Below are 21505 nucleotides of genomic sequence, written 5' to 3' on the forward strand. Positions count from 1 at the left end.
ATTTGTCAAATGTTGTTAAGAATACTAAAGAATTTAATTTTGAAAGAATGAAAAATAATATATATAAAAACATTTTTTTTTCTCCATTTGTTTTTGCCATAATACTTTGACATTCAGACAATAAACGCATTTACAAATATACAGAAAATAAATAGTAGTTATTTACACAAGTTTACGGGATATTTTTTAACATTACAGAAGGTATAAATACAAATGTAGGAAAAAACTGCACACATTTTTAAAATACAACAAAACAACATGAAAAGGGTAACAATTTGAAAAAAAACCTTGAATGTTTTGGAGATGGGGGGAGATTCGATTAAAGTCGGGTAAAAAAATATATTGTATTTGGCTATTAGTTGTTGATAGTAAATAACTGACAACCATTGGATAAAAGTCCGTAACTCTACATATTTGATTAACTGAACTCCTTGTTACAGAACATGTGTTTCGTTTGGTGGAATGATCAGCAATGTATGTATGTATGTATGTATGTATGTATGTATGTATGTATGTATGTATGTATGTATGTATGTATGTATGTATGTATGTATGTATGTATGTATGTATGTATGTATATATGTAGCCTGCATTTAAACCAACTTTTAAACTGTTAGTTGTCATATATACAATTTTTATAGCATAACACAGGGCAACTTAAAGAAATTTATAATTGTTACCTACATTTCGGACCTAGACTTTTATGGACTGTAATTAAGACAAAGTTTTAATTTTTAATTATATTTTTCTCCTTAATAAACATTTCTGCATCAATGTTTCAGATGCAGAAATGTTATATACACATTAAACTTGCAATTTTTACTGCATACCCTAAGGCTTAATGGTTACCTTAGAAATGATCAGGGAATTTATAAATCAATAAATTAGCTTTAATAATAACTAAGTAATATATCAATTATATATACAGTGGACGTACACTAGTACGAATTATATAATGTCAGGCCCTTTCGTAGTACCGAAAAATTCGTATTATTGAACAACACATTTTTGTATGTTTAAATTCAAATAATACACATAAGGATTTTATTTATTTTTGTTTTATTTTTCATGAAAAATTACATAACAAAACAAAATATAATAAATGTGTATTATTTCAAATAAATTTCTTGTACTTAAACAGGCATAAAGGGACATATTTACGTATACGAATTATAATGAAATGAGATATAGAAAATTTTAAATTTTAATGTATTTAAAAATATGTGTGCCACAGAAAATTTGCATGTACATATCTGTTCTAAAATGTATAAAACACGTTCAGATTACATAAACTTTAATTAGAAACTTGAATGGAATATACTTCCAGAAACAATTCTCTTATTTAAAATTTTCTCTTAAAAACTTGGAATAGTTGTTACGCGTCGTTTCGGAAAGAATAACAAAAATTATTGAATATTTGTCTTGGTAGAAAAGAAACTAATTTTTAATAGCAAAACTTGGTTAAGGGCAAGATAAAGATGTTTAGCTAGCTCAGTGGTCTATACGGTTCTTAACCCGGTTTCATGACGCAAACATATAATACACTCTCTTGCCTTCAAATACCACAGAGTGTATTTAAAATAAAAGAAAATGCTTCAAACTATTAAAAATTCAAATCTAGATGCAAGATGTAAAGCACGTTGGGGTACAATTTTCCCACCCTTCTGATCATAATACTATCAGACGCCTTGACAGAACTTATATACCCTTAGTTTCATTTCTGTCCCTAAAAATGACAATACTATCTACCTACAAAAGCAACATATTTGTCTGGTTTATCCTTCCCTTTTAATTAATTTAAAATTGCATGTTTTATAATTTACAAAAACAAATTATAATGATATTTATTGAAATAAAAAGAAAAAGTTAAAAAGATCATAATGTAAACAAAACAAAATATTTACTCATTCATAAGAAAGACAAAATAATACTAAATGAAAAAAGAAGTTTAAGAAATAATAAAGGGAATGTGAAACAAAGAAGAATCGGATTACCGGACAAAATAAGTGAGAAACTTATAATAGCTATTGATAAATAATTACAAAAATAAATAGTATTTTACATTTTACTCACAACCAAAAAAAAAACGATGTTTCAATTCAATATGTTCCGATCGAAGGGCCCAGCAATCAAACCATAATGATGATGTTGTTGTAATATTAGCTTTAAAAATAACTTATTTTTGTAATTATAGAATGTTTAGATATACATAGGTTTAGAAAAAATATAAAGTAAAATAGAGATACTTTAGTTTACTCTCGAAAAACTTAGTTAGTAAAATTTAAAAATTATTTTAAGATATTTAAAAGTATTAAATGATTACAATTTTAAAATAGTTGTTTCATTTGTATCATTTCAATTCATTTGTATGTATTTTAGTTATGTTTCATGGTTGGTTTTTGTTTTATATTTAATTTTAATACTTTTAAACACTCTTACATTTTGTTGTATTTAAATTTTAAAATTTAGATTTCAATGATAAATTCAATTTGTATGTAAATTCAAATTTATGAAGTAAAATTGATAATTATAATTATATAATTGCTTCTTAATTCCAAGTTTTTAAATTAGTTACATATTTTATGAAAAATTTTAGATTTTTAATAGTTAATTAATTCAAATTTTATAACATAATTCTAATTATTTGATACTTTAAGGATTTTAGATAAGAAATTTCGACATTCGACTTAAATTATAATCATAGAAATTTAAGTATTTATAGGAAATTTAGGATATAAGGTATGTAAGAGATATTTTATGTAACAATAGAGAATTCATTTGAAAAGTAATTTAAGTTATTTAAAAGCATTAAACGTTTCAATCTTCTTAATAAGTCTTTTACTTCATTTACGTTATTTATATTATTATTTTTAAATCTGAATTTTAATACTTTTATTCTATTTCATTTAAAATTTAGAATAGAGGTTTAATTTAAATTCATGTATATTTTTTAAATTAATTATTTAGTTTATATAATAATCATAATATTAGGAAATATTAGTTTAAGGAAAATAAATCATTTTAGACAATATTAAGTTTTGTGAAACATATTTTCTCTAACAAGAAATTTGAATTATGTTAGATTATATATTTTAGATATTAGGTTGAAATTTTTGATTATAATATTAGACTTTGGAATTATTTTAGAATTATTTTACTTTCAGATATTCTTTGTTATTTGGACGAATTTAGTAGGATATCTTAGCACGTGATTGTATGAACTATCCAGGAATCGACCTTCAGATCACGTGGTAAACTGGCGACGTGTAAATTTGTTGTCACGTTGACGAATGTTGATATTCACGTGAAATCCTAAAGGTTTATTTGGGAGTCTTAACGCTCACATTGAATCTAACCGTTTCACGTGAAACTTTCAGTCACGTGTTGATTTTTAAGTTTTTAAATTAGTAACTTTTGGGGTTTTCCAAAATGTTGCAGGTCGAGGAAAACCACGACCAAATTGCAATAAATTTCCTTTAAGGAGTAAAAATAATCTGTTTTACACTTTGATTTCCTAATAAATTCCATTCTTACCTTTTATCAATGTATGGATCTTTGGAAAAAGTTCTTTTTATGAAACTATGGTTGTGGAATTAAGCGTATATAACTTTACAAAATAAAACTATTTAATAAACTTTAGTATATATTTTTTTGCCACATGAGAATATAATATTCTTAATTATCACAAAATTATTAGAGTATGTATTTTATTTTTCTCCTTTTCTTAATTTTGACTTTTTGTCACTACGGTCACTTTGATAATGAATTTGGGATTTTTTGTAAGATCATTATGTGCGTTTTTAAAATGTTAATTGCGTAGTAAAAAAAAGAACAATTAATAATAAATAGTATGTACATACGACTGATATGCGTGAGAAAAAGACAAAGTAAATGTCAATATGCAAAACCAGAATTATTACCATATATGGTAATGAATTTGACAATCTCAATGAGTGTAATTGCAATGTTACAGAAACATGTACATATGTATATATACGCATTAATTGAGTGTGTTAATCAGATGGATTAACTATGGGAAAAAAAATTGTAGCATGCGATAAATGTTAAGTAACGCCATCAACCATGAGTTTTTCTACTAATCAACAGTATGTTTCACAAGAAAGTTTCATATAAAGATTTTATGTTATTTATAAGTTGTAAAATTTTCAGGAACAAGAAATTGACAAAAAAAAGTAGCGAAATTAACAAAATCGCAACATAGTTAAAGGATCACATATAGTAATGCTTAATCCCATTGGAATGTGGAGTCATAATACTTTCAAAATTCACAGTTCATACATATATAAATAACATTTTACTTATTAGAAAATCCATAATTTAACATTGATGTTTATTACTTTGTAAAATGATTCCTACGACCTTTCAATAACAGCGCTTTTGAGGCTTTAATATTGTTCTCATTAACCTTATCATTAAATTTAATTTCTTCTCTTTGGTCATCGAAATTACAAGAAAATAAATTAATTACACTAAAAAATTGTTGATTTGTAAATATTTGTAATAAATAAAATAACTTCAAAATTACTGAGCTAAAGATGAATGATACCGAAATCATAAAATAAAAACATAATAAAAATTTCATTCATACTTAAATAAAACCAAAATTCCTATAAAAATGCGTTATTCGTACTATCGAACAGAAAAATTGTGACTTTATTCGTACTACAGAGTAGACAATGCAACAACTTTGCCATTCGTATTATTGGACATTCGTAATAAAGAGGGTACGTACTATTGGACGTCCACTTTACATATTAACTACTTTAACAAAAATTTTTAAAATTTCAATTCTTTTTTTTTACTGTTAACAAAATTTTAAGTAATTTCCAAATCTTAAAGAGATAAATGTCATTCATATTCCAATATCAATGAAATTCGAAATGATAGTAATATTAACATAACATTACTAAAAGAACATTTATATAGCCTAGCTTTAGGCGAAATTATTGTTTTTCTCTTGTATTTCTTCACTAACAACTTTTACTGCCTTTGACATAAAAGCATATTAAAATTACCTTAATAATTCTATTCAATGTGTTTAACAATAACAAATTTAAAATGACACTCACACAATTTCAATTTGTTTACATTAAACATTTTTTTTTTAATTTTCAGTATATATGTGTATATTTATAGAAAAAAGTTTAGTTTACATGCATGTCTCTAGCATATCTTTACCTTATGAGAAAAATGCTAAATAAGAAAGAGTTTTTTGCTAGAAAAAATTATATAGGTATATATATGTATTGCAACAACAAATTGACAAGAATAGAACATGTTAAAGTGTGTGTGTGTGTTTTTTTTTTAGTTTTCTTACAAAACTGACATTCATTTTAAAAAAGCAATTTACATTTCTTTTTTTCTTTCATTACTATTCTTTATTCAAAGTTAAAAAGACTATATAAGTGTAAAGTATGAATGAAAAAAGAAGTATAGAAGTATTTTACATGTGTCTTATAGGATCATAAAAGTAGAAAAAACTTGCAGAAATTTAATAGTAAAACTTAACTACAGATTAACACTCTACAGAGGGTATCTGTCGGCAGGAATATTCTAAAACAGTGTTTAAATTGAACCTTAATGGAAAACTACAGATTAACACTCTACAGAGGGTATCTGTCGACAGGAAAATTCTAAAACAGTGTTAAAATTGAACCTTTATAGGAAATTTTACTTCAAGTGCCTAAAAATATGCATATTTCTTTGAATACTAGATATGAAATTCTTGGAATATTCTAGATAATTTAAGAATATTTCTTTATGTAGAAAATTCTAAGGTCAAATTTTTATGATTTCTATTAGAAGTGTTACTGTTGCTAATAGTAAGTAAGATTGCTACCACCAATGCTTCATACTATTTATGCTACGATTTATAAAGAATAATAGTAAAACGTGACATTTGTTGCTATTCGTTTGGTATTTTATTTATATGCAAAAAAAATTGCAAAGTGTTTCAAAAAATGAATATTTTCATTTCTTTGCTCCAAGAATACAGACAATTTGTTGATGAAAAGTTTTTGTAACTTAAATAATGAGAAAAAAAGAACTTCATGAATTTTCTAAGAGTTTTTAACCAAATAAACACATGCATATGTAAGACTCAGGGATAGAAAATTGATTTCATATTTCATCATACATCATACGGAAGAAAATCAATGATATTATGGAACTGACTATAATCAATATATATCTTGGTGCAAGTCGATCAAATTAAACAGTAATCCTCAAAAGTACCACAATAGGCCAAATGTTTTATCCCGATGCCCAGGATATCTTAGTACAGGCTCATTAAATTAACGATCAGTAAATAATATGTTGTTGCTGTTGGTATATCTGTATCCTATAACAAAATCAAACTTTCAGTTTGCTATTATCAAACGATTACCATCACTGTCTTTATAAACTGCATTTTGATGAGTTTTAAATAATGATAAAAAGACAGAGTTTTTTTTGGATTACAACCAGACATTACAATTCTATGTCAAAATGCATTAAATGCATATATATGTATGTATAAATGTATATACAATTCCTCTTTAAGGAAAATTGAAATAGAAAAGAAACAAAACAAAAGAACTTAAGCATACTCTAGAAAGAATGTTATTCAATTAGTAACTTAATTGTTTATTTCTGTTTGACTTGATAACATTTTTCTTCAAATAGAATTTAAATCTTATAAAATACTAAATCATTATTTTTATACTTAAAAAGAATTTAATTAATAAAATATATTTCTTTTATCTATTTACAGGTATGTTTAATGTGATTGTAAAGAAAACTTATACTAAAAGCTGTAAGTAATTTAAAAAGTTTTATTTAAAAAATTAAGAGAAACTATAATCGAAATAATAGAAGCTAAAGCAACAATTTTTTATTTAATTGTTTTAACAAGGAAAACTAACTTTCCAAGATTACCTAAGAATATGATACTCTTAATATACAATACTAGAAATATTCCCGAAAAAGTATACGAAAAAGTTTCTCTTGAAATATTCGATTCCTTTACATAAAAATATTGATTTTTAAAGAAATAACCAGTGATTAAATAGCTAGACTACAAGTAGCTGTAGTAAAGAAAAATAACTATCATTTACTATTACTACTGCTACATTTAGATTTTGGTAGCAATAGTTATAGATGTATCAAAAAAATAGAAATTTTAAAAGCAGTAGTAGAGTCATTGGTATTTAATTATTTTAATGTAGCAGTCAAATACTTCAAAGATTAGCAGTAAAAATTTTCTTGAAGTAGCAATAAATGTTATTGTATTTTTCAACAATAAAAAAATTGGTAGCATTACTACTTTATTTATGTAGCAGTTGTACCGATGCTACTTAAATTTTTGGTAGCAATGTTATCTGAATTTTGGTGGCATAAAAAAATAAATTTTTTATTAAAATACGAAAAAAATTACGTCATTCCGAATAAAGGCACAAGTTGTGAGATAAAATTCTAGGACTTCGATTTGTGAGCCTTCTAAAGATATATTAACATATTATAAAGATGCGATATTAATTTCTCATTGCCTTTTCTAGAAGGACTCTATTTCCACTACTAAAAGGATTCATGTACATTTATCAAAGGATTATGCATCAAATTTTGAATGAAAATTTTCTTCATGCAATGAATAAGTCAATAATTAATGTAATTTCTTATAATGACATTTTACAAATCCTTTAACTGAAAATCTTATAAAAAGCCTTTGGCAGAAGACCATCTACAGGCCTTTTTAAGTAAGCATGTAAAATTTAAACGATTTTTTAATGCGACTGTGTCTATAGAATGATGCCTTTAGTAAGGCCCCTTTACTGGACATTTTTCCCGTTGGAATATGTGTTTTTGTTGGTTCATTTCTTGTTGTCGAAGTTTTTTCTATTGCCACCTTAATTTTTATTCCATTGCTACCTCAATTAGTTGGTAACAATAGAACGATCAACTAGTAGCAAAGATTTCTATTGCTACTTTTCAAAAGTAGCAATAAAATTATTTATATTTTTTAGCTACTATCCCAATTGTAGTTTATGTTTTTTTGAACTATTTCTACTGCTTCTGATTTATTACTACTGTTATATTTGAGATTTACTTTTTTACAAGTAGCAATAGTTTTAAAAACTTATGATTATAAAACAAAACATTATAAAACAAAACATACGTAGCAAACGTAGTTTTTCTAACACTGAAAATAACTATTAAAATATAAAATATTTTTAAAAGCTACTTTTAAAATTACCTAAAGTTATGCTACACTTTTTAATTTTTATACAGGTGTGGTATAAAATAATAAAATTCTAGGAATATTCTCGATAAAAATATATTACAAAAGAAACCTTGTTAAATATTCACACAGCTAGTTTGAGTTATTATATATCATTTTAAGAGGGTATGTAACTAATTACGATGTTAATATAATGACTTTTAAAGAAATAACTACTAATATATAAAGAATTTTTAAGAGCTACTTTTGAAACTACCCAAAGTTATGCTATACTTTTTTAATTTTTTTACACGTGTGGTATAACATAATAAAATTCAGGGAATATTCTTGATAGAAATTGTGAACCTTGTGAAATATTCACACAGCTGGTCTGAGCTATCATATATCATTTCAACTAACTAATTAACTCTTTAATAAATTGACTTTTAAAGAAATAACTACTAAAATATAAAGCATTTAAAAATGCAGATTTTTAAACAAGTGAACCATAATAAAATTCTAGATAAAAATTGATTGTAAAATAAACCTTGTTAAATATTCACACAACTGGTGTGAGGTATCATATATCATTTTAAAATGGTATGTAACTCAGTATGTTGTTAATATATTGATGTTTAAAGAAATAACTACTAAAATATAAGACCCTTTAAAAAGCTCCTTCAAAAAAACTTAAAGTTATGCCATACTTTTCAAATTTAATACACGTGTAGTATAACATAATAAAATTCTGGGAATATTCTCGATAAAAAATTATTGCAAAAGAAACCTTGTTAAAAATTAATCACACAGCTGGTGTGGACTATCATATATCATTAGAAGAGAGTATGTTACTTTTTATGTCATTAAAATTCATATTTCTATTTAAAAGTTTCTTCTCTCAAGTACAATCGAAAAGGCCATAAAATACAAAAAAAAAAAAACAAAAGCAAACAAAAAAATTTATGTATGTATGTAAATTATTTAATATCTATTAAACATAAATTATTTACAACTAAAGCCATATAATAACCTAAAGAAACGCCTTTTCTGCTCTGCCCCAAAATAAATAGTAAAGGTATTCTAGAGAAACCACAAAAAAAATTCTTAAAAATTAAACAATTATTACATATATCAAGAATATCTTTAATATTTTACTCTCAGCAAGAAAGAAAAAAAATCTCTTCAACACACTTGAAATAAATCATAATATTGTTATTTTTAAGAAACTGTTTATAAAAGGTTTTCTTATTTATTGATATTGAGTGTTTTAGATTTATGTATATTAAAAGACTTTTTGAGTTAAATTCAAGTATGTTCCTAGAAAATATATCTATTTGAGAAGTGCCATGAATAGTTTAGCAAACAAGTGTGAGTGTTTTAAATGTTCTCTGTTATCATGAAATTTAAAATATCTTGAAATGTAAAATTTAATAGATTTATGATACATAAATTGTTAAAAGTGAAAACATAACTTCTACAGAAAAATACAATAAATATTTAAAAGTAAAAAAGTTTGTATTATGTTTTTTTTCGAGAATATTCCTGGTATATGTTAAAATTTAAAAAAATAGCATATATTTATATGATCTATTTTTTAAATATAAAAACACCATAAATATGTATTCATTATGTATTATTTTTTTTCGAGAATATTTACAGAATTTTTTATGTCTTTAAGCTATGCATAATTTCAAAAGTGTAGCACATCTTTATGCGCTTTGAATTTTTTTCATAAATCCTGCTTGTAAGTTTTCTAAAGGAAGAAGAAGATATTTTAACGAATGACCTTGTACTACATCCTTATATATAGTGGATATTAGGGCTTTGTTCTAATGTTTGGTCCTCCATGTTCGTCCGTCTGTCTACGTAAATATTGTAATGAAACTATAGATCTTGATTTTCAAAACAATTTGATGAAATTTGCGCTTATTTGGTCCATTATTTCAAAAGGAAAATTACGAAATTTGGAATGGAATTATGCAACCATTTACACAATTTCATCAGAATTCATATCTAAATCATATATTGCCTCAGTTCATATAGAATTGGGTATGGTGCATGAGATTTTTGAGCACTACTAGAATAGGTTTTAGAAAAAGTCCTTCTTTAGGGGATAAAACGATCTATACATTAGCTTTTCAGTATAAAGTATCCTTCGTTTTAATGCCGACATTCAATTTAAAAAGCTAAAAGACCTCATAAAGCCTATGTTCCAATGGAAAAAGACTATGAATATTTCTAAATTGTAAAAATACATTATTATATTCATAGTGCTAATTTTTTCAAAATCATTTTTATGTATTAGTAAATTTTATTTGCATTTTTTTGCCATTTAAATAAATATTTTTGTTATAAATTGTCTGTTTGTTGTTGACACTCAGTTTTATTTATAACAAAAACTAGTGTATTTATTTTTGGAATTAATTTTTTTTTTAAATATCTCTATGATTTTCTATACATTGTTATTATTAAATATTTATTATAAGTTTTTTTATGCTAAATATACAAACAATCATAAAATAATTTTCTAAATGTATTTGCAATTATATTTTCACAAACAAATATGCATGTTAAAAAAAAAACTATTATTTGTATTTATTATTTGAAAAAATAATAAGAAAAAAATTGTTGTTTGTTAAAAAAGTCATTTAAAAAGTAACTTTAAAAACAGCAATTTTAGCACTGATATAGAGAGAAAAAAATCATAAATATTTTATGGCTTATATGCAAATTTTTGTATTTTTAATTTGATAAAAATGTTTGCGAAAAAAAGATTTAATAAAATTAATTTTTTGTGTTATTGGAAAAAAACATTTTTATACAAAGAAAATATATACATATGTATGTATTAAGATACTTTACAGATTATTGTTATTTGAAATTCAAGAATAATTTGTTTTTATAAAAAAAAATTCTAATTATATTTTCTCAAATACTCTGATGAAAAATTTTTAAATTACCAAAAAATTACCTAAGAAAAACCTCCAAATTATTTACATATAGTTTTTTTCAATCAAACCTTTGCTTTTTGTATCACTAAAGAGTCACGAAAAGCATTTGACTTAAAAATGTTTTAAACATTTTCAACTTGTATGATAACCATGTTAAAATCCTTAACATAAATGTTGACTAAAAAGAAAAATACATAGAATTCTACACGAAACTTTAACCCTATTTGAGTTTGAATTCTAAAAATTTATTTGTTCATATTATGCTAAAATAAAAACTTAACGAAATGTAAGAATAAGCTTTGAATTCAAAACTGTTATTTAATATTTTGCAGTTAGTATTCATGAGATTTAATAATACTGATGTTAATAAAGCTTTATATTGTACGATTCTCTTAAAATATATGCTACTTATTACAATGCAACAAAGCTTTCGTTTAACAACTCTTTTAGTACAGTAACAGTACATGCGTATAAGTTGAGAAAATTATATACTGTTTTTATGTCCTTTTATAACAGTTCGTATGACAATGAATTGTATTTAAAAAAAGCTTATGTGCGACACCATAACTAAATTTTTTGCCAGTATAAAACTTTATATCAGTTATGAGTACACAAATATTATCACAGTTTTGTAGTCGATTTATAACACTTCTAACGGACTTCTAAAAAAGCTTTGTTTGAAACTATAGCGAAACTTTTCGATAGTAAGTGATAGATTAAAATATTAGTATAACAAATTAAAAAAAAAAATACATATATAACAAAATATTTAAAACAATATTTTACATAAAACTTAAATATCATACAAAACATCTATAATTAATGTTATAAACGTTTCATATCGAGCTTGTCACGCAAAAACCATATTGGATTTAATATTTTCATACTGTATTTAAAAAGATTTCATAAATTTTATGAAAAGTTTTTCCTCAACTGTTATAAATTAAAAGAAAAGTGAACATTTTATAGAATTGTATATTTTATGTTTTATGACAGTAAATTGTAAAACTTTTCCATTATGTTATATTGATGGCAGTGAGAACAATATTATATATTACATTTTTAAATTTAACAAAACATTTAAAAAAATGCCATTAAAACTTAAATATCATAAAAAATCGATAAATTATGTTATAAAAGTTTTTAATAAAGCTTGTTATACAAAATATGTATTATTTTCATATTCTGTTTTAAAAGATTTCAAAATTTGTATATTTGTAAAAGCGTTTTGAAATAATTTTGATATTAAATTTTAATAATTAAAATGAGGTTTTTAATACCTTTAGCAAAAGAACTATTATAAACATAAAATAGTTATAAGAAACTCTTCCTTAACTGTTATAGTTTAAAAGAAAAATGAAGAGTTTTTCCTAAACTGTTATAAATTGAAAGAAAAGTGAAAAATTTATAGAATTGTATATTTTATGTTTTATAACAGTAAATTGTAAAACTTTTCCATGCTGTTATATTGAAGGTAGTGAGAACAGTATAACAGAAATATTACATTTTACTATATAACATATTTACAAAATGTCATAAAAGGCTTTATGTATAATTAAAAAGCTTTAAGTATTGAGTTCAACATTTTTGTAGCAATATATGGCTTTACTATAAATGTTTTAATTCTAAAAAGTTATTCAAATAATGAACTCTTTATGGAATTATTATCCATAAGGAGTTGTTTTGTCTTAAAGCTCTTTCATCGTTATTTATCTTATTAATACATAGTAATAGAATTAAAAAAATGTGGACTTTATACTATTGTTGAAAATGAAGAGAAACTGTTTATCCGAAATATAAGAAAAATAGCTGTCTATTATCTCTTACATATGGATACTAACTTAAACATACATACATATATAAATACTCTTAAAAAAAAACAAATAAAATAAATAGAACTATTATATTTACTTAACAAATTTACATACATATTTAATAAATATTATTTATGTAGTCTTTGTTTCTCTTTGTGAAGAGGTTATAGTTTTTGCAATATAGTTTTGCGCCTATTTTTTTTATCCTTATATGTATGCCCTATTTTGATCCTTATATGTATGTATATAGCGCTATCGATTAACGATTCGTCTGTCAGCAAGTGTGTCTGTCTGTCTGCATTAAAATCGACATAATGAAATCTACAGATATCTCGGGATCAAAAATTTTCTAAAATTCGATAAGACATGTTTTTTTTATAGTTGTGTTGCGTTGTGTTGCCACGCCCTTTAAACAGATTTCGCCTTGCTTTTGTACATTGGCTTATATTGATGTAGTCTATAAACATGAATAATTTTATTTTGATACAGATTTGCAAAAGTCATGAGAAGGGCAAGAATTTCTATGCAAATGCATGTTTTTATTCAGTAACTTAAAATAACTTTTGACAAGTTTTATTTTCGAATCATAGAATTTGCCACGAAATGGCATCGATTTCTTGTTGCATATTTTTACATATTTTGTCATAAATGCATAAATTGCATATTTTGCTTTAAATTGCATGTATTTTGTGTATTTCCTACATTATTTCAAGCATATTTTTTAATTTTTCTAAAACAAATTGTTTTTTTTTTTTGTATTTCATATTTTTAAAACAAATTTATGAATTTTTAAATAAATATCAATAAATTTGGATTAAACAAAAAAATATAAATATACTAGGTTCAATGAAATACAATTTTACATAGTTTTATTTAATTTTTAAAACCACAATAGCGCGGAAGGTATTTTAAATTTGTGCTGCTAATTGTACAGTCCAAAATATTGGTCCTTAAAATATCGGTTCAGTATCAATTTCCGGCATATATGTATGGATATGGCATCCATTAGAAATTAACTTTACAATACAATATACCGTATTCTAGCCATACGAATGTAAATAGCACTCTTTGTCTAAAAAAGTAAACCCAATCTAATCAAAATAACATGTAAAACAAAATTATCTATTTTCAACAACAATATTGACATGTCAATTTCTAAACGAAAAGATTTACTTAGAAGCAAAAATGTTAAACTTCTTCATATTTTTACCTCTTAACACCTGCTACTTAAATACATATTATATGTAAAAAAAAAAACATGTAGACTTAAATTTATAGGCATCATTTTCAACCATTAACATCTTCCAACGATGATGAAGACATGTCTTGTGTAAGAATGTCAAGAATTTTAACCATATAAAAATTATTTGAAATATTTATTTTTATCTCCCGCCCTCACACAACCTTCTTAATTAAAACGAGAATATGTTCAAGTACATACTCATGTGAGTGTACGCTCAAGTATGTACTTTTTAGCCGAATATTTTTTTTTTTTGTGTCCGTAGATGGAAAGGGGGGTGTAAAAGTTTTTCAATTTAAGTACAAGTATTTCACAAGTGATTTGTCACCATCTCAAGAGTAATGTTTGATAATAAATCAAAAGGATTATTGGCTTCGAAAGAAATAATGAAAAAATGAGTGTAAAAAAAAAATTTGTCAATGTGCTGGGAAAAAAGTGTTAGAGGAAAATAACAATGATGTAAAATATTTGTTAAGCAATTGTTTGTGTGTAGTATACATTAGAGGTTTAGGATGAGTAATATAATTTTTTTAATTCAATAAATTGCAAAAATGTTTAGAAATTATTTTGTAATAATGTTAGAATTTTAATGTTAATATACGTGATTTGTTTAAATTACTGTTTAGTAAAATTAAATATTTAATACAAAGAAACAATGCATTGTTTAGCCTACTTTTAGGCTTAAATTAAATTTAATTTAGCTTTGTTTGCAATAATGTCAAGTCTCTGGCACACACCTGTTATATCTTTTCATCATAATTAGTTTTATGCTTTTGTTTTGCAGCATTTTTAAAGAAAAGGTCAAATGTCAACTTAAATAACTTCATAAGCCCTATTGTTATTATTCAGTTGTGTGAAAGACTTGTTTACACTAAACAAATAGAAATTCACACATAATGTTGACACACTACAATCATTTGTGTTTATATAGACTCATTAAAGCTATCTAGCAATGCGTTTTTTTTTTATTTTAGCATACGCTTTAATGTTTAACCTAGAAAATAAAATTTGCATATCTTTAGGCATTTCTTTTTAAATAATGCTTTATTTTTGTATTTTCACACACATCTACTTGCTTTTGTTTTACTTTCCATGTCAAAAGAACTCAGCATATATGTTTATATTTTTAGCTTTAGTTCTTTGTATGAGTAACAGTTTTTTAACCATCATGATTATTTCGAAATAAAAAAATCATGCTGTTTTCTTTAAACAACATTTACTTGAGGGGTTTTTGGCGAAAAAAAAAATATGGAAAAAATCCAGGCCGCTAAGTATGTGGCATTTTATGTTAAAGCAAGTCGTCTCATAATAACCTTGATGTTTATACCTTTTTTCAGTTATTTCTAAGTGAAAATACTATAAATGTAATATGAATTTCCCTTTTTTTATACTACTGCTACTACGAGATTCTTCTCTAAACCCTTCCACCACCTTTACTTTGTTAGCATAAGTACGGTTGTATAATCAACTTACATGGATAAGTAAGGTGCATCATCATCGTCATTTCACCTCTAACCATCATTTGTAGCATGATATTTTTGCATACATATTTGCAACATCTGCTCTTGTTAAGCTTTAAACATTTCAATTCATGATTTCATACATTCGTTGCATTCTTGTAATTGTCGACATTTGTTTAAATAAGGTTGCAACTATGTACATACATATATTTGTATGTATTTTTTTTGCAACATTTTCCATTCGTTGTTTAAAGAATAATGATGATAATGTTGTTGATGGCTAGATTTGTAGATTTTTTTCTCATGAATGAATAAAATTTTATAGAGGAGCAGTTTGGAAAAGAGTACAAAAAATCCATTATGGGTTTTAATGAGCTTCATAACCTTCACCTTAAAATGCGGGTTAGTAAAATGAGATTTTGTTGGGAAAAAAAATATTATTATGTTGGAAAACTTTTGTGAGTGGTTAGTAATAGAAATAAGAAGTAAACAATTTCTGAGTAATATTAAATATTTTTATTATTATGGATATTTAAAGTAAGTTCCTATTAAAAGATTTATAATATTTTAGAATCGCTTAGCATCCAGATTATAAATAGGTAATTCTAAAGTCCAAACTAGAAAGTATTCTATAGACTACAGATTATTCTATTTTATAGTCCTTACTATAGATATAGACAGGCTATAGACTATTAAAAGAATATTCTAAAGTCCAGAATATAGATTATTTTAAAGATTAAAAACTATTCTTCAGTCTGCACTATAGGCTTTCCCATAGACTAGAGTTATTCTATAGCCAAGACTTCAAACTATTATAAAGTAAAGACTGCAGTCCGAAATATACCCCATTGTACAGTTCAGACTTTAAACTGTTCTAGAGCACAGACTACAAACTATTCTTCTGCTCAGACTATATACTATTATATAGTCCGCCTTCTAAACTATTGTAAATTCCAGACTATTCTATAATATTAAATATAGGATATTCTATAGTTAAAACTATAGACCATTTTTTAGTTCTGCCTATAGATTATTAAATAGTCCAGCCTAAAAGCTATTTTACAATCCTGACTATATATATTTTAAAGTCCAACCAATAGGTTATTCTATAATCCAGCCTATAGATTATTCTTTACTCCAGCCTATAGACTATTTTATTTTCCAGGTTATGGGTTATTCTATTGGCTCTATATAGTGCAGATTATAGACTGTTCTATATTCCAAACTATAGAATGTTCGTTGTCTTATAATATCTATATATATGCTATTCTATAGATCATACCATTGACTACTTAATATTTAAAAAATAGTATTCTATGTTGAACCTATCACACAGATATGTTTAATGCCTTTAGAGCAGAAATTCTCTTAAACACAAAATCAAATTAAAATTTTTCTTTATAATTTCACCAAAGAAATAACTTTACAATCGTAAGCCTGTCAATTTAAGCTATAGTTATTCTTAACATTAAGAAAGTGCCCGTCTTATCAGTTAAATAGAGAGAGAAAAAAAACACTTCAATAATATATTTTCTATAAATTTATTTTTTCTCCCTAAACATACTTGAATAAAACGCCTCAAGGTATGTTATCTTATACTACATTCTCCCATACACTTTTTTTACAAATTTGTACTTAAGAGTCTATAGGAAAAAAAACATACCAGTAAACACCTGTCTATCAAGTACAAACAAACAATATTCAACCAAATAAAAAAAGCCTTAAAGCAAATAGTAGCTGTAGAAAAAATATAAAAAATACGATAAGATAAAATTAAAAAAATAAATCTTCGACTGGTGCTCTTCCGTCAAAATCACTTGACAAGGTCTATTTAAGTTGCTGTAAAATAAAAATAATAATAATATAAAACCATATTGTTTTGGCATTTGACCAAACAATAAGGTCAAATAATTAAAAAGTTTTTAAAGGAATTTTTATTTTTTTTTTTTGCCAGTCCGTCTGACTTTTCAACTTGGGCATTTTAAAAGATAAAGCTTTAGAGAAAAGTTATTTTTTTGTTAACAAACAAAGGATAATAACTTAATTGTAAGTAATAATGTGTTAAAGATTGAGGGGAGATTTGTAAGTTTTAGAAGGACCATTTATAAGAAAATAATAAACAAAGTATACTTTTAGGAGTAAAACACCCTTAAATGTTTAATTAAAGACTAAACAAAAGTGTGAGTGTTGAAATATGATAAAATTTACTAAGTTTATTGTAACAATAATACAAAATGTATAGCATAACAATAGGCTTTACATTTTTTTTGTGAGTTTTTTTAAAGCTATAGTTACAAGTACATAGGTATTAGTTTTATTGAATTAAGAATTTTTTTAATTTATAAACAATTTCATAGTCCTTTACTTTAAATTATTAGTCCTACTTTAAATTATTCTGTGGTCGAAAGTTAAGACTTTCAAATTATAGATTATTCTAATGCCCAGACCAAATATTATTTTACAGTCCAGACCATAATCCATTATATAGTCTAGACAATTGGCTACTGTATAGTCCAGGCTATGTGCTTCTCTATAGTCTAATATTTCGTCGTTTGAACTATATAGTATTTTAAAGTCTACACGGGGGACTATTAATGAGTACAAACTATATAGATTTTTTTCGATAACGAAAACTATAGACTATCAGATAATCCTGACAAGATAGTCGGCTATTTTTTAATCAAAAGTTGTTATTATTATATAATCCAGACTATTACATATAGTTACTACACATTTAATAGTCTGTTTTTTTGCCTACGAATACAGTCTCACTTGTTTTTTATGTTATTCCCTCCTAAAGTACGCATTCTTTTATTAACGAACCCTAAGCCTAAAAGTATGTTTTACATTATAGAAAAATTCCAAAAAATATTGCTCATTATTTCCACAATTACTGTAAATAAAATCTTAGAAATTATGTGCCTTGCAGTTTAACAAAAAAATAAAATTCTAAATAAACTTTAGGTTTAAACACAAACACACATACAACTCTTAAGCAAACTTAAATAGTTTAATATTTTGTTCCTTTTTTCATCTAACCACACAATCTGTTCTCATGCTCAACAGGATGGCAAAGTTAATTTACGCCTTGTTACTAAACTAAAGTCGTATTCGAGTAGTTGAGAAGACAAATTATAAAGTATTAAAAACTTTCATTATTATGATAATAATACAAACAAGAAATGCTTTCATGACTCATGCCATCATGAAAGATGAAATAGTAAAAAAAATAAATATAGTTCAAAAAGAGGCAAAAAGAACAGGAGGTTATTAAGTATTATATGATGTTAAGAGGAAGTTTATAATAAAGATTTAATATGTGTGGTGAAATAGGCTTTAGTTTTATAACAAAACACAGTTTAAAACTTTAATAGTGCATACCTGCTGTGTTAAAAGAAAAAGTTTTATTATGATGAAAAAAAAATATATATAGAAATTACTTCTTAAAATTGTTCACAGAGGATCCGCCAAAAGGAAATAGTTGTTAAAAAAATGGAAAATAAAAACAAAAATAAAAGCGTTTGTATTAAAATTAAAGAACTTTCTTGGAATATATTCTATTTGTTTAAACTACAAAAAAATAGTTGAGGGAATATTTGAGATCCTTCGAATATAATTTAAAAATTTAATTATAGTTTGTTTAATATTTTTTTTCCTTTTTTTAATATTATTATTAATTATTTTAAAGCATAGTTTTAGGTTCATTAAGTTTAATTATATTCTTTGCTTAAATGTTGCTTAAATTTTTTACTGCATTTGTAATAGAAATCATTTGATAATAAACTACAAAACTATCTAGTTCGTCTAGCTAAAAACTTACAAGAGAACATCATAACCCATAAAGTATGCTTTTGTTTTTACTAGCAAACAAAACAAACTACGAATGTTCAGTGATTATTTTGCGCTCCAATTGCTAACAAATTCATTTCAATGCTGCTGCTTAAATAAAACTACAAACAAAATGTCTTGTCCTTTTTCCAGCAGAAGGAAGCAACAAGAGCAAGGGACATTACTGTAGTTTTATTATAATTGTTAAACATTTGTTATAAATGACATAAATTATGATTAATAGAAATTTGTTAAGAAATAAGAGTGACAAAAGGTAACAAGAGAGCAAAAGCAAGAGCGGGGGCAAGAGCAGCGAAAGAAAGAAAAATTCATTAACCTCTAAAGCATGCTATGGAAAATTTTTATAGTTAATGAATTTAGACAAACCTGTTTGTTAATAAATATTTATAGTTTTTTGTCAAGTAGGAAATTACATGAAAAATGTTTGTCTCAAGTGAAATTTTCTATAGAGGAAACTGAAAGTAGGTTAAGTTATAAAACAATTTGGATTTTGTCTCAAGTGGAAGTAGGTTGCAGCCTAAAAGTAGGTTGTGTTTTCTTTTTTTAATAAAGAAAATACTTTTGTAAAAAAGTGGAATCTGTTGCAATTGCATAAATAAGATCATTTAATTTGAGGTCATGTATTTAGTTTATAGTTTGCACTATTGAATAAATAAACATATAACATAAATAAACATATAACGGTGTTTAACACCTAAAAGTATACTCTTATTTTTTATTATTTTCTTAAAAATGGCCCTTCTAAAACTTAAAAAGAGTAACGATTTTTTTATATGCCCGCTTTCATTTTCTTGAATAGTTTTGCATTTGTTAAGTGAAGTTCTTCAAGTTCTTTGATCTCATTATTTCTGGTGATCTAATACCTATTTTTTGTTAAATTTAAAATTTAGTTTTGCATCACAAGTTCTTTTAATAATCTTGTTTTAAATACTTGAAACCATTGACCTGCTAGAAAAGTAAAAAATTTCTAATTCCACATTTCATATTTAACACGATTTAAATAGAAAATGTTATTTTCAACACATGCTGTTTGATACAAATACATTCAACTCTTTCGCATCCTAAAAACAACTTTCTACACCTTTAGATTTTTTCCAAACTTTTGCTGCCTGTTAAGTGAAACACTAAAATAAAACTTGTTTAACTGTGACGCCATATCGAGTGATGCTGAAAGGTATAAAGCTCTTCCGTTTTCCGGTCTGTTATTCTTTACCTGTAATCTGTATATATGTGTGTGTATGTACGAGTATGTGCAACTATCAGTGAAAAAAAGCTAAAAGGAAATACTGTTTTAAAGTCATGCAAGACTGACTGTCTACAAAAGTTAGAATTTTTTTGTTAGCTAGATAAAACACCGTACTAATATAACTGTTTACTTGTTTTGAAAATTGTACAAAAATCCCAAAAAAAAATCAGAGGAAATATTTATTTACTTTGTAGTTTTTATCTAAGGTATACATATATTTTTATAAATATTAAAGATTTTATTATTTGTAAAGAATTGTTCTCTTCTTCCAGGATTTGTTTAGAAAAGTTTATATTATATATCTGGGAATATTGTTATTTTTTTACATTTTATTGTTTATGCTTCAACAAACAAGATAAACAAAATATTATACACAATGTTAGTAGTTAAAGAAATAAAAGTGAAAAAAAATATAAAATTTCAAAGAAAATATTTTAAACTTATAAAATTTTCTTTAATAACATTAAGAAAATATGAAAAAAATTCATGTAAATAGTAGACTTTGTTAGCTATAATTTCTTTCTTGTGTACTTGGCAAACAAAGCCCTTAAGTATGCAACAGTTTGTATAGTAATGTACTTGTTTAGAGTAATTTTTGTTTTTTAATTTATGTTTTTGTATGCATATATATAAAGTAAAATGAAAGGAAAAGTAAATAACACAGGCCAACATAATTTTCCAAAGGTTTGTTTTGCGCTAAATCAGAATTAGAATTTCTCCACCATTTTTG

This window comes from Lucilia cuprina, chromosome 2 (genome assembly GCF_022045245.1).
Source record: "Lucilia cuprina isolate Lc7/37 chromosome 2, ASM2204524v1, whole genome shotgun sequence".
Taxonomy (NCBI): Eukaryota; Metazoa; Arthropoda; class Insecta; order Diptera; family Calliphoridae; genus Lucilia; species Lucilia cuprina.